We start from the raw sequence: 13423 nt of genomic DNA on the forward strand, positions 1-13423 counted from the left end.
CCTCGAAAGAAGGAGTTTGGAAACTGAAGAAGTATGTATAAACGTTGGCCGTGGTAGGGAAAGCGCCATCTTGTCTGTCCTCGGTCGCATGTTTTCTTTGGCTTCCATGACCATAGTTCTAACCGTAGAGTTTCCTATAAAGACACTATAGGGAACTCTGAGGCTAGTGTCTATGGAAGCTACAATGCACTGCTATGGCACTGTGCTTCAGCGAGCATGGGAATGCACGGTCGGTCTGGAGGCGCACGCTCGCTTTCTTTACGGCCTGCCATGCGGCCTGCGCTAAGGGGCTGTTTCTACCTATAGTAGCCGCTATTTGGCAGGGGTGCTTCGAGCCAACTTGTCGCTTGCTGTTGGGGAGGCTAGTGCGTGAAGGAATGCTCAGGATTCCTACCTGCTGTTACACTTCCTGGTGGTACCAATGCGATGGAAACATGGTAGCAAGCATATATGCAGTGATAGAAGTGCTGCTCTAATTGCTTTAAACTGCCCTAAATGAGAAATGCTGCTCCAAAGTGCAATATTTGCTAGTACCTGCTCCAAAATGCTGTTGGCAAACTAAAAGGAATGAAATTGAACCATAGTACCATCCAGTAAGCCTAAATGAAACCAAAAGTAAGCTGTATTTTAGTATGCTACTCAGTGGTGTAAGTTCAGATAAATTACAAAGGGTGGCACATATCAGGCCACGGTGGCCAATTTATATTTTAATATGGGTTATATTTTTATTTATATAAGAATCAAATCTCGCTTTCTAATAAAATTTAAAAAAGCACAGAGCTAGACCTCGGACCCTATGCTATTGTTCTATTCAGTCCATTTTTTCATCTGTTTGCAATTTCCATAGTTCACACAGCTGAGGACCAGCATTTAACACAGGTACGCAGTAAAAGATAAAAGGACTTTTAAAAAGTTTATTGCACTATATTTAACTGTGAACTCTATTGTATCACGTGCTAAACGTAAATCTCAAGGGGGACACTTGCCCTCTCCAGCCTGAACACAAGAAAAGCCCGAACTCCCACACCTCCATGTGATTCACGCCAACGATGCTACTATACTTCTTGTATACTAGCTTACGGTATGCTTAATAATATTTATAAATATTTATTAGATGTTTAAAACGTTTTAGGAACATGCATCAGCTTTGAAAAACCAATAGCAACCATAACCTATAGCATTTTTTTTTTGCTCCGAAGACACTTAAAGGGCCACTCAACAGGTTTGACAATTTTGACCTGACAAGCACGATGCGTAGACGAGGCGTTCATGATCACGTCTGGCAAACTTTGCAACGCTACGCGTCGTGGAAATGGGTCAAATTTCAAGATGAAAGCTGCTTCCCCTCTCCTCTGCCGGCGCACGCGTAGAGAATGAGGGCATGGCGTAGGCGTAGGAATGGTCCTACTTACAGGGCAATGCAGTGACGTTGGTCCTCTACGTAGACGAGTCTGCTCTGACGTTGTCAACAGTATACCACGTGACATGGCAAAAATTATTTAACACAACATGCGTAGTTTATGTATTTGTTCCCTTAAGAGATTAATAAAACTTGAAATGAATAATGGACGCAATAAAAAATTGGCGTTCCGCATGCATTCGTGTTCCCGCGGTCAGCGCATTGAGCAGACGACCTCCGTAGAACGCTCCTACGCGTTCGCGCACTCATTGTGCTCATCTACTCTACCGCGGCTAAGCCAGCATTTCCAAACCATCCTGCAGAAACAGGCAGAAGACCACAAAATAACGCTGGTCAACAAAGCAACGCTGCTCGCGTGCTCGGGGGTTGGACTTGTTTTGGCACGTCATGTGCACGCCACCTCTTGGTCGGATGCCGGAGAGGGTGGGGAAGAGATTTGGCTTGCGAAGGCTACGTGGAGGAGCAGCAAGGGTTCCGAGCTCGTCTCCTCTCACGCTCGTTTCGCGCCGCTTCAAAAAACCTGTTTTCTCTGCTTGTAATGAACCGATTGGAAAAATTTTTGTGGCAAAACGTTCCTCATCGGACACCCAACAACTTCCACTGTCTAACTAAAATTCGGTATGGGGCCTGGTGAGTGGCCTTTTAAGGCTGCTCCAATGCGCCATTCTTTCTTCTCCAGAATCTGCTCCAAAAAGCAAAATGTTGCTTCCATCACTGCATATATGACAACCCTGGTATTGAGAAAGCATCGATGCGGTCATATCAAAGCATCTTTTTTTTTTGTTTTCTGCAACTTCAAGAAGGCTCTGCCACATGATCCATCACCGACCGGCAGAAGAAATGACAGCAAAACTTTTTTTGAAAAAATATCACTGAAATGTGTCGAAAATCTCGCATTGTGTTGTTTGTTTGCGCACGTTTCCTGTTCGGCTTCTCGGCATGCTCGGGATCTTCTGGCTCTGGCTTTTGTTTGGTCGGCGTGCTTGAAGGAGCAGAGTTCCAAGCTTTTGGTTCTTTGCGTGGTTTCTTTGCAGAAAGCTCAAGGGACGACGGGTTATCCTTGAAATACCTATGACACCGCACCGGTGAAAGTTTTTTTTAATTCTCTGCCCACCGACAAAGTGACACACAAGAAAATGCTTGCTGCAAGCGATGGAGGAGGGAGACTTGTCATTATTTACGAAATTTTCTCGGGAAATGTTTTTCTGCCACTTCGCGCATAGTTTCTCTTTAGCAAAGAATTAATGGAATGACATGCCGGCATTATTTCCAGCCCGGGACTTGCAATACGTTACACAACAGTACACCCTGCATGTGCGCGCTGTGCCAACACTGCACTAGAGCACCAAGTACACTCGAGAATCACTTTGTAACGCGAAAGAACACGCCTGGAAAACCCACTGCAACGCGCATATTCAAGTGTGATGTATACGGTAAGAACTACATGCACGAATGACACGACTGTTCAGCGATCCCAGACTTCATGAGTAAGCAATGCGGAAGTGACCAATAGACTATAGCTAAGGCCTCTCTACTCTTTGGTGACGTCATCGCACTATGATGTGCACTGAGAACACGTTTTCGGAAATGCATATTGTTGTACTCTCTTAGTATACGTACCACGCGTTGCGAATCCATTTGTTCATATCTCCTATTTCCTGAAAGCGCCAACAAAGCAGCTCCAACGTAGTGTGATGACGTTCAGAGAGAATGATATGAAGATGCCTTAGCTAGTCTACAAGGTGTTGACTGGACACAAGGTCAAAGGAAGTCCCACAAACAGGGCTATTCAGATAGTACAGAGATTTTGTGCCGGGAACCGCAATCGGCTTCGGCATCGACGCTCTTGTATTCCTTTGCTCCCCCCAGCTGCACCCACGGCGAATAAAAAAAACGTAAACAGTTCTCCTGCCCTCGAACAAAACCCTATACCCACGCAGCAGCACCGTGATGTGTTCAGTCTGCTGCTACAATGTGGCCGGTAATCTCATCGTTATGGCAACTGAAAATATGATGGTTCCAGGAAAGAGTTTGACGACACGATTAAGGGGTTTATCATCCCAAAATCACGATATGATTTAAGGATGCTGCAGTCAAAACCACGGGAATTTCAACCATCTGGTGTTTCTTAATTTGAACCTAAATGATAAGTCTAAACACACTAGCCTTAAAGATTTTCAAATTCGGGGCATATAAGGTGTTCGAGCCTTTAAAAACGAGATTTTTGTAGCGTTGTGAGTGTATATATACTGCCCAATGCACGAATGCAGAGAAACCAAACTGTCCCCACATGCACCTCTACTACTCTCATCATTTCCTACAAGTGGAAGAAGTAATTATGAGAAAGTGGCCGGGCACAGCTGATTTACAATGCAGTGAATATGCCGTAAAATGTGGTTTCAAGAGTTGACTCACGACCTTATCACACAAAGCGTGCTGTCGTCACTGTATAGAAACAGCTCCATCGTACTCATGGCTGCTGCTTAGGCCGTAAAAGAAGGGAGCAATTGCATGCTTGTAGACCGGCTGTGGGAAATAATGGGTAATGCACGGGTTTGTCTAGTTTTCGTACTTTTGGCTCCCGTTGGCTTCGCGTGCCTTGGAGCTGCTTTGTTATGAAACGAAAATCAGCAAATGTACAAAAATTGTACTTCATTACCTTGACCTTTTAGGCTTACCATTTCAAATTGGGTCACAAAGTTAAAAAGGGTTCATTTTTTTCCTTTAAAACAAAACCGAAACGTAACAACAAATGAAGCCACAAGTGCGATTCGAAGCCCGAAAGTATGAAGACTAGGTAAACCTGTATACTACCCATAATTTCCATGGTCGCTGAACGATCGCAGCGCCAGAGTCCCCTCTAGTTAATTTTAGGAAACTCTATGGCTGCATCATCTTACCCTCCTCTGTGCACCGGGAGAGGGTTTGCCTGTGTCCATAGTTTCTTGCTGGACAGCTGCTGAGAGAAGAGGCAGAGGCGAAGGGGTGTGGTTGGCGCAACTTTAGCTCTTTTAAGAACTTTACGTGAATGCGCGTCTTAGTGTGTCTGTTTTCTGCGTTCCCCTAACGGCCAGTGTTAGTGAACTTGTGATGGGGGGGTGCGTTGCTCGTACCCCCCATCCCAAGTGGAGGTGCCTATTGCCTATTCTTCCAGCTACCAAGAAGCAACAAATCAAGCTCCGCTGAACAGTGTGCTTGGCGTAAGTGCTTCATGTTACAATGAGCTTAACCAGGCCCAGCCCCCCCCCCCCCCCCCCTCTAAGTAGGAGTTTGGGGGTTTATTGAACAGAAGGCTCGAATAGCAAGACCGCACGGGACAAAGCTGCCAAAAGATCTTTTTCCAACCTCCACACTTCTCTCTCTTCCGAGTCGGGCACATACACGGCCTAATATTTTCTCTCTCACAGGCGAGCCCCACCGCGGTGGTTTAGTGGCCAAGGTACTCGGCTGCTGACCCGCAGGGCGCGGGTTCGAATACCGGCTGCGGCGGCTGCATTTCCGATGGAGGCGGAAATGTTGTAGGCCCGTGTGCTCAGATTTGGGTGCACATTAAAGAACCCCAGGTGGTCTAAATTTCCGGAGCCCTCCACTACGGCGTCTCTCATAATCATATAGTGGTTTTGGGACGTTAAACCCCACATATCAATCTCTCACAGGCGAAGCGCACTGCGCATTTTACGCATCGTCCTGTCATCTGAAAGCTTTGAGGCAAGTCACACGGGTTACCTCGGTCTTTGTGGATCGTCTCCCACCAGCTGTCAGTCATGCTAGTTTATAATCAACTGCACTGAAGTGCTCAAGAACGATGAATGGGCCAGTGTAGTGGGTGAGGAGCATTTGGCACAAGCCACGCTTGCTCATAAACTTCCACACCAGGACAAGGTCACCAGGTGCATAGGTGACATGCCGGTGCTTGCTATAATAGCGGAGCTTTGATTGGTCTTGTGATGCTATGGTGCACAGGCGGGTAAGATGGCAAGACAAAGAGTTTCGGCCAAAAAAAGATTTTGATTATCAGAGAACGAAAAGATGGGGTCCAGGGTATAATGAAGAGGTCGAACATAAAGGAGAAAGAAAAGGCTGTGGCCGGTGTCTCGTGTGGGGCAATGTTGAAGGCATATGTGATGAGTGGTAACACCTTGTCCCAGTTCATAAATTGGATGCCATGTACATTGACAGCGTATTCACCAATATTTGGTTTGTTCGTTTGGCAAAGGCCTTTCTTCTGTGGATGGTAAACTGTCGAATGTCAAAATTCTGAGCCACACATACGCTGGAGTTCCTCGGCAACGTCTTCCCTAATCACTTATTTTGATGCGAGGAAAGCCACAGCGCAGTGTCATCGAGAGCAGGAGGAAGGAGGAGGCTTGGCCAGCATTCATATATGGCACGGCGGCTGTCTCGCAGTAGTGGTAACATAATCGGCGCATGCTACCGTCCATCCATTGCCTTTTTACAAGCGTGGAAAAGGACCCATGAGGTCAATGCCACCTTGCTCAAATGGATCACTGGGAGGCGTCACAGGCTGTAGAAGCCGGCCAAAGCTGTCATGACTATATAATTCAAGGAATTCATGTCAATAATTTGGGAAAAGCCAGCAATCACCCGTAGGCTGGAATAACTGAAAGTTATGGTTCACAAAATAACGTAAAAGTTCATCACGTTCTACGCTCTCTCTCACTCCTTATCTGATCAGCAACCTTTCATCTTCCCTTTCTTGAATGAAACAGTTTATGTAAGTGGCCTGTTGTTTTGGGTCACAGAGATGGCGCCAGCATTGGAACGGCAGCACGACCATATTGGTAGTTTTTGCGTACTTAAACGCGCTCTATCCGACCACACTTTAGCATTTTCACACTGTCATGCACACAGTTTTTCGTCACCGCTCTCCGTTTCGACAGAACAGATGAAGCCCTCCACCAGAGAACACCTGCACAGCCATGGAGCACTGATATGGTGGTAGACACCATTAGCGCCTTGAGCTCAGGATGTCACTTGGAACCTTTCTATAGGCACTACATATATCGGACATTGTTGTGCCATTTCCTGTCGTCTTGCGTAGAAAATATTACAGCCACACTGAACATGACCTGCAACACATGAGTTCATGGCTTCAAAAGGTGCAAAGTTGCCCATGTATTTAATTTGTCCTCATATCTAAAATTTAATTCCGCCCCGTAACTTTGTGATGGTGCTTTTTTTTTTTTTTTTCTTTAATAAGAAATACCATTTATTATGAAAATGAGGGGAAGTTGAAGTCATGTGCAATCTTTGAGCAGATGAGGCCAATAAGAAATACCATTTATTATGAAAATGAGGGGAAGTTGAAGTCATGTGCAATCTTTGAGCAGATGAGGCCTCGAGTGGCCAGGTTGCAAATCCTATACAGGTGCCCCCCTAAGTAAAATAGAGCATGCAAGCTGTGGCCAAGCCGGGCAAAACTGTGCGAGTGCGATCTATCAGCAGGTGCACTTCACGTAGCGAGCTTGCATCAGCATATCTGGCTGACCCATCCTGATAATCTGATGCTTGACTTGTTGCTGGCTGGAGTGAAGCCGCCCTGCCACCATCATGGTCACCAGAGTTCAAAATAGTGCCAATAGAGAAAGTGCACGCTTCTGAAAATTTCTTCACAAAGCGGGCAAACAAATGCGTAAAGCACTGAAATCACCCCTGAAGATCGCGAGCTGGCAATAAGGCAAGCATCAGATAAGTGGGATGGATCAGCCAGATATGCCGACACACTCTCACTATCTGCAGTGCATCTGCTGATATAGTGCCTAGTGTAGCCTCAGCTTGCCCGCTCACTTTTACTTTTGGGGCCCCTGTACATGCCGCTACTCTGATTCACTCACGCCTGCCAGTAGTAGTAATGCTTACAGCCGTGCGAAGCTGTTCGTGTTTTATAGCTCTAAATTGTACACATGTCCCTGTGCAGCTGATGTTGCTCATCTGCATGCTTCTAAATATCTGCATTGCTCTAACTTGAACCCTCAGTAGGGCGCCTCCAGGGACCCTGCATAACATTGAGTGGGGGACGTGCGCTGCCAAATTTAGAGCAATATATTTCCACATTTGTTCTTGCATACAGAATGTGTTAGTTTCAAACAGTAGTTACTCTACTGTACTGGTGAAAGGGGCTGTTGATGGTGGTGCTTTTTTATTATATACCATAGTCATTGTTACTGATATAGAATAAATAATAATGTCCTGGGCAGTTTATACAAAATGTCAAGCGTAAAAGGCACTTTGCCGTTCTCATCAAACTTACTTTAAATATTCGACAAGTACTTGTTTATTTCCCACTTCCAAACAGAAGAATCACCGAAAAAGATTTCATAATTTGCTTGTTGTAGCAAAATATGAAATTAGGTTCTTTGTACGGGAAAATTTGTTATAAATGTTAGTTAGCATCACTGTATTAATAACACAAACTTTATTTACTTTATTAGAAAACGAGCTCCCAAAAATACTTTTCCTAATAGAACTACTGACACACAAACGTTACATCATGTTTCTTTTACTTTAGTATTGCCATTTTTCGACATGCAGGTTAACTGAATTCAAAATATATTCAGCGCTAGCAGGCAGGGACATAAGAGAGACACGACACCACGATGAATTACCTTCAACAACTTTATTTCCAAGAACCATCAAACAATTTCATCCATATACAGAGGCGCCACAACTGTCCAATCACTTGCCAGCCAAAAAGGGCTGTCTCCTTATCTGAAGGTCAATTGATGGGGCACTAATGCATGTCTCACTGTAGCGAGAGATAGTTTGAGCTTCAATAATCTCTTGCATGTCTTTATCTTTGTGCTTCACCAAAACAGGTAATCGCATGCTCTGTTCTGGCAGTGCATGTGGTTGAGAGAGAGAGAAAGAACTTTATTGTGGTCCTGAGGAAACAGATCATGAGGGCCTTGTAGGCTTTCTTGGCAACACTTGTGAGGTAAATCATAATTTTGTGAAGTAGGAGAGCATCCAATATGCAATTATTGGTAATCTGTGGGGAACTGCGGTACCTGCGACACACCTGTAAAGCGCCTCGCCACGGTGGTCTAGTGGCTAAAGTACACGGCTGCATTTCTGATGGAGGCAGAAACGTTGTAGGCTCGTGTGCTCAGATTTGAGCGCACATCAAAGAAGCCCAGGTCGTCGAAATTTCCGGAGCCCTCTACTACGGCGTCTGTCATAATCATATCATGGTTTTGGGAAGTTAAACCCCACAAATCAATCAAGACACACCTGTACAGCATTGTGTGCACTTTGTAAATGGTGTGGCTGGATCAGTTATGGATGAGCCCTTTGTAATGGGTCGGCAGCATTCGACGACACACTCGTTATGCAATTCGTATTGTGTGATGCCTGGTTGTTATTTCTTTCTTCTACCTCTCGCAAGTTTTAACATCGTTCCTTGCCGACATGAAGCCTGTAGAGGGTCTTTTTGTGAAGGAGTTCTAAGCAGCGGCATGGCTCTGGGGTAGAATACGGGACTGCCACAGAGGGGGTCCAGGTTGGACGCTGTTCTATACTGAATATTTTTCTCATTTCGTTTTTTTCTCTCTTATTTCGAGTGATAGCTGTTATCGATGCCAGTGGTGGTGGCTGACAACTAAAGTGCCAAAAACGGCTGTTGGGACTCCTTATAGCTTTTGATGTAAAAAAAAGAAACAGAGAAAAAGCATAGCTTTTGTAGAGCGAGGGGCAGAGGGTAAAAGCCAATACCAGCTAGGTGCTGTGTCCTTGTGCGAGTTAGTGCGAGCTGCATCTTTTTTTTTTTTTATATCGGCCACATTGCTGTAAATTCTTTTGCTTGGAAACTTTCCTACATTTAGTAGTCCTGCAATCATTAGCAATTTTATGTCACTGCACTGCTCTTTACTTCCATTTTCTTTAGGCTTGTGCGAATAGTAAATTTTAGGTTTGAAGCGAATAGTGATTTTGATAGAATAATATCGAATCGAATTGAAATGGTATGTATGACATAAAAAAGGGAATATTTATCATGACCTAACCTGCACAATATTTCTTTTGAAGTGAAATACGGGCTCTATGCAAATGCCAATTTTTTTTTTTTGCTCAAAGGAAGTTGAAACAACCTTGAGTAGTAGTTTCATTAGGATGCCAGTGATAACCTGTAAGATACTTAACATTCTAAAATCCTTTATACTTAGAGCATGTAAGCCACCATAACAAGCTTAATAAAATTAAGAATTGATTTGAGGGTAACATGTTCCTTTAAAGGGGCCCTGCAACACTTTTTCAAGTAGCCATGGAGCCAGTATACATGCTTGTTGCCTCACAAATCTACCGCCGCAAAGTTTCTAGAATCAGTTCGGTAAGAGCAGAGTTCCAAAAATTTGTCACACGCTGCAGTTGCATTCTCTCTTCTCGTCCCGACAAAATAGCTGGAGGCTAAGCAGGGATGAATGGCACGGCGAAAGAAGATACATCACACGCGCCTCGTGACCTTGAGCATCTTTTTTTTTTTTTTTTGCCCGGCTTTTCAGTGCGATCGCCCACGTACTCATGGACAAGCGGCGGCCTCAGTAACGACGAGCACGCTATGCTCAAATCAACCAATGGCTGTGACCAGAGCCAAATATTCCTTATTGGCTGTGACAAGTGATTTTTGAGCTTGTAGTGTCATTTGCCGAGGGAAGAAAGCAATTTTTATCTTTGAAAATTTATTGTGAATTACAGGCCGCGTGCAGCGCTGTAATATTTTTCTCGCATGTTATCGGTAGCTTCGACTACCGATCGGCAGCGTTTTCTTACCATGTTCAGTAAGTGTTGTAGGGCCCCTTTAAATTTGAAGGGGGGCTTCGCGGCAAAGCCAATTTCCCCTTGATAGGTGCTTTCAGGGCTTAGCACTCCTACACTGTAGTGAAACCACCTTCACAGGCAATGACATGTAGACTATTATACACCCATGTGACGCTATGATGAATAGGAGACGTGGCCTAACTCATTCGCCATGTTTATTCTATTCTGACTTCTTCATCTGCCTCTACCATCAATAACTGCCTTTCTACGACACAGCATTCTTCCCCCCCCCCCCCCACCAAAAGATGGCACCGTTTACAAACTACAACAAATTGAAGAAGAGATTAAACAAAATAATGCCCAAATTCACAGTTTCACGTCCCGACGGAGTTCCACAATCTTACTAAATCTTCAAGGCCAAGGGAGCAGTCCAGTGAATTCTGTAACAACTCTGGTGGGGAGGTTGACTGTTGCGTTCCGGAGAGAGTGGGCCACGGAGTGGGCTACACATGAATACTAACAATACTGCTTGAACTCTTGTGAGAACTGAGCAAGGTTGGAACACCTTGTTGCATTGGCAGCTCGGATGTCGTCAAGGTCGGATTTTTTGTCGTGAATGGTGCACTCCCCGTGTTTCTTGTTTGCGAGCTTTTTGACAGACTGTGACGGAGTGCCTGAGTGCTTGCAGTGTGCAAGCAGTGCTTCCACGTCTTTCTCGGCGTTTTCTGTGGTGTCGCAGTCGGTGTAAAAGCAGGCACAGGGAGCGTCTCTGGTGACTTTCCTTTGTGCGAGAATGGTCTTTGGGTTGGAGATCTTATTTTCCTATGTTCTTAAATTGGCGAACGCGCTTCCGTTGGATTTCACGTTCCTGGATGCCTTTGTTGCAGTCTCTCTCGTGGTCGCATGTGTTTGTGGACCTGGCTTTGCTTGCTGTGCTGATGTTGCTCAGGAGATGGCTATAGTGGAACCCGTTTCGGAATTGGGCATTCATTTCCTTCGCAAGTTGACGTGTTCTGTAGGCAGCTGGTGCATTGTGAGCTGGTGTCTTGCTTATCGGGCATAGTTGGTGGTGCGCCATCATTGCTAGCATGCTCTTTAGAGGCTTCGGTGACGTGGCTCATTACGGACGCTTCTGAAAGACAACTGTGTATGAGGTTTGATGTATGATGTACTTCTGAATTGGTTCGATTCTTGAACTGGTGAGCACTGTATGAGGGTACCACAGGTGACATGGCATCACCAGGTTTGAACTGCAGATTTTGGCTAGTCTACGGTGCTGTAGAAATGACAGGAAGCTCTTTGTAGGCTCTTGCAACGCTTTTCTTAATGGATGCTTCTGGCACAGGGCAGTGCTTGAGAGTTGATTCTTCCAAGCCTCCTGTGTTGGTTGGACTCTCAGGTGGCTGGGAACTTGACAGCGACATCGACAAAGGCTTGATTTGGTCGGATTTTGCTTGGGACAATTTCTCTGTGTCCGCAACTTTGGAGATCAGCAGTTCTGATGCATGAATATGGACGGTAGGCCCTGGGCTTGGCTGAGTATCTTCGGAGTTCTGCAGCTCTTTTTCGACTGTAGTGGGCGTGTAAGCGACGAAAGAGCCAAGTGATGGAAAACCAGGAGGTGGGCCAAGTGTGAGAGACGGGGAAGTAAGCTGCTCCTATGCGTGAAGACTGATTTTCACTCTTCAAGTCGTCATGGTGTTGTTTGGTATTTTCCCCATGCGTCAGCTGGTCTACCGTGAACAAGGTGTCCTTATGACACGAATAGCGACCGTTAGGAGCCTTTAAAAGCTGCGTGGTAGAAAACCAGGTGGTGGACCATGTGTGCGAGATGAAGCATGCAGAGGAGCAGTAGGGTGAGCAACGTCTCGTGTCATAGGTTCGAGCGACGATTTTGAATCTAGCGACTTTCGTGCAGAATAGAAACCTGATAGAAAACTATGTGTCTTGATAAAAGCACGAGGACTGTGCCGGCCTGAGAGCGATTGTCTTCAGATGGTCGGTAATAAAAAAGTCCTTGTCATAGTCATTGAAATGGGTAATCATCTCTTTTTTTATCTTTTGCCACGATTCGTCGTTCTCAAAGATGTGGGTGAAGTAAAACTTGAATGCCTTACCGGAGATGTAGTCAGTGAAGTTTGTGATCACCTCCCATTCCGACCAGGATGCAGCGGTGGCGTGGAGCTCGAAGAGGTTGAACCAGTCTTCTACGGGTACTTCGTCCGCTGATCCAGTTTACTTGGGGATGTTAAGGTCGGCAGATGGTTCTGACATGATGCTGGTCGATGCGTAATGCTAGGCGCTTGTACGGTAGTCTATGTATGGTCAGGGTGTCTTGCGGAGAACTGCGTCGATGTTGAGCGATTGATGAAGGGGCCGGCAGGTCTCCATCCCATCGACTCGTGTGATGCTATGATGAATGGGAGTCGTGGCCTGGCTCATACGCCATGTTTATTCCATCCCTGCTTCTTCTTCCTCGGCTTCCACTACCATGGCTTCATACGTTACACCTATTCATTCGTTCATTGCGAATACTTCGAAAATATTCGATAATTCAAATTTGAACTGAAGTGAATTCGAATACTCAACTATTCATTTGAATATTCCAAGCATTCGAATATTCGCCTAGTTTTCTTATTTGTGGAATATTGTTCTTGGCTAAGATATACACATACGCTTTGTGCGGGTCACTTCTCGACTTGCATGCAAGACGCATGCGAATTTTGGTAGCATTAAAGTATGCCTGCGGCACTGTTTGAGCAGGTATTTTTTATCTGTTCTTCTGGTGCTGTGGAACGCGCCGATATTGGTGCGCACACGAAAATGCCGAAATTGATGCTGTTATAATTTTAATCCATGGGACAAACTACCTTGATTTCAGACTACGGCTACACACATTGGCTATTATTGTTATGGGAAGTGACGTCGGGTCAAGTGCCGTGACGACAAACACTGTTCGCTTTTGATTGGCTTGACACGAGAAATAGCATGTAATATTCATTTGGTGGTAGCTAGGCCTTACGAGTGAATGCTAAAAACAGCAAAAACCTTTTTTATACTTTCTCAGAAAGAAATCATTTCTCTTTCTAAATGATGTATTTTCGGAACAACAAACACAACATTTAGCCTGTGAACGAGGCTATGGTACGCCAGAAGCTAAAAGTGGAAATGTGCGCCGTGTTTTTAGCGAGCCAAAAATGCGACAGGCGGTGGGCGCCGGTGTCAACGTAG

At 45.3% G+C, this 13423-nt stretch overlaps 1 protein-coding gene across 3 annotated transcripts in view; it reads left to right on the forward strand.

Moving 5' to 3' along the window:
- LOC142763884 (RNA polymerase II elongation factor ELL-like) overlaps window positions 1–13423 on the forward strand; it is a 64311-nt gene that overhangs the window by 21524 nt on the left and 29364 nt on the right. The window lies entirely within an intron of this gene.

This window comes from Rhipicephalus microplus, chromosome 1, assembly GCF_043290135.1.
Source record: "Rhipicephalus microplus isolate Deutch F79 chromosome 1, USDA_Rmic, whole genome shotgun sequence".
In the NCBI taxonomy this organism is placed as follows: Eukaryota; Metazoa; Arthropoda; class Arachnida; order Ixodida; family Ixodidae; genus Rhipicephalus; species Rhipicephalus microplus.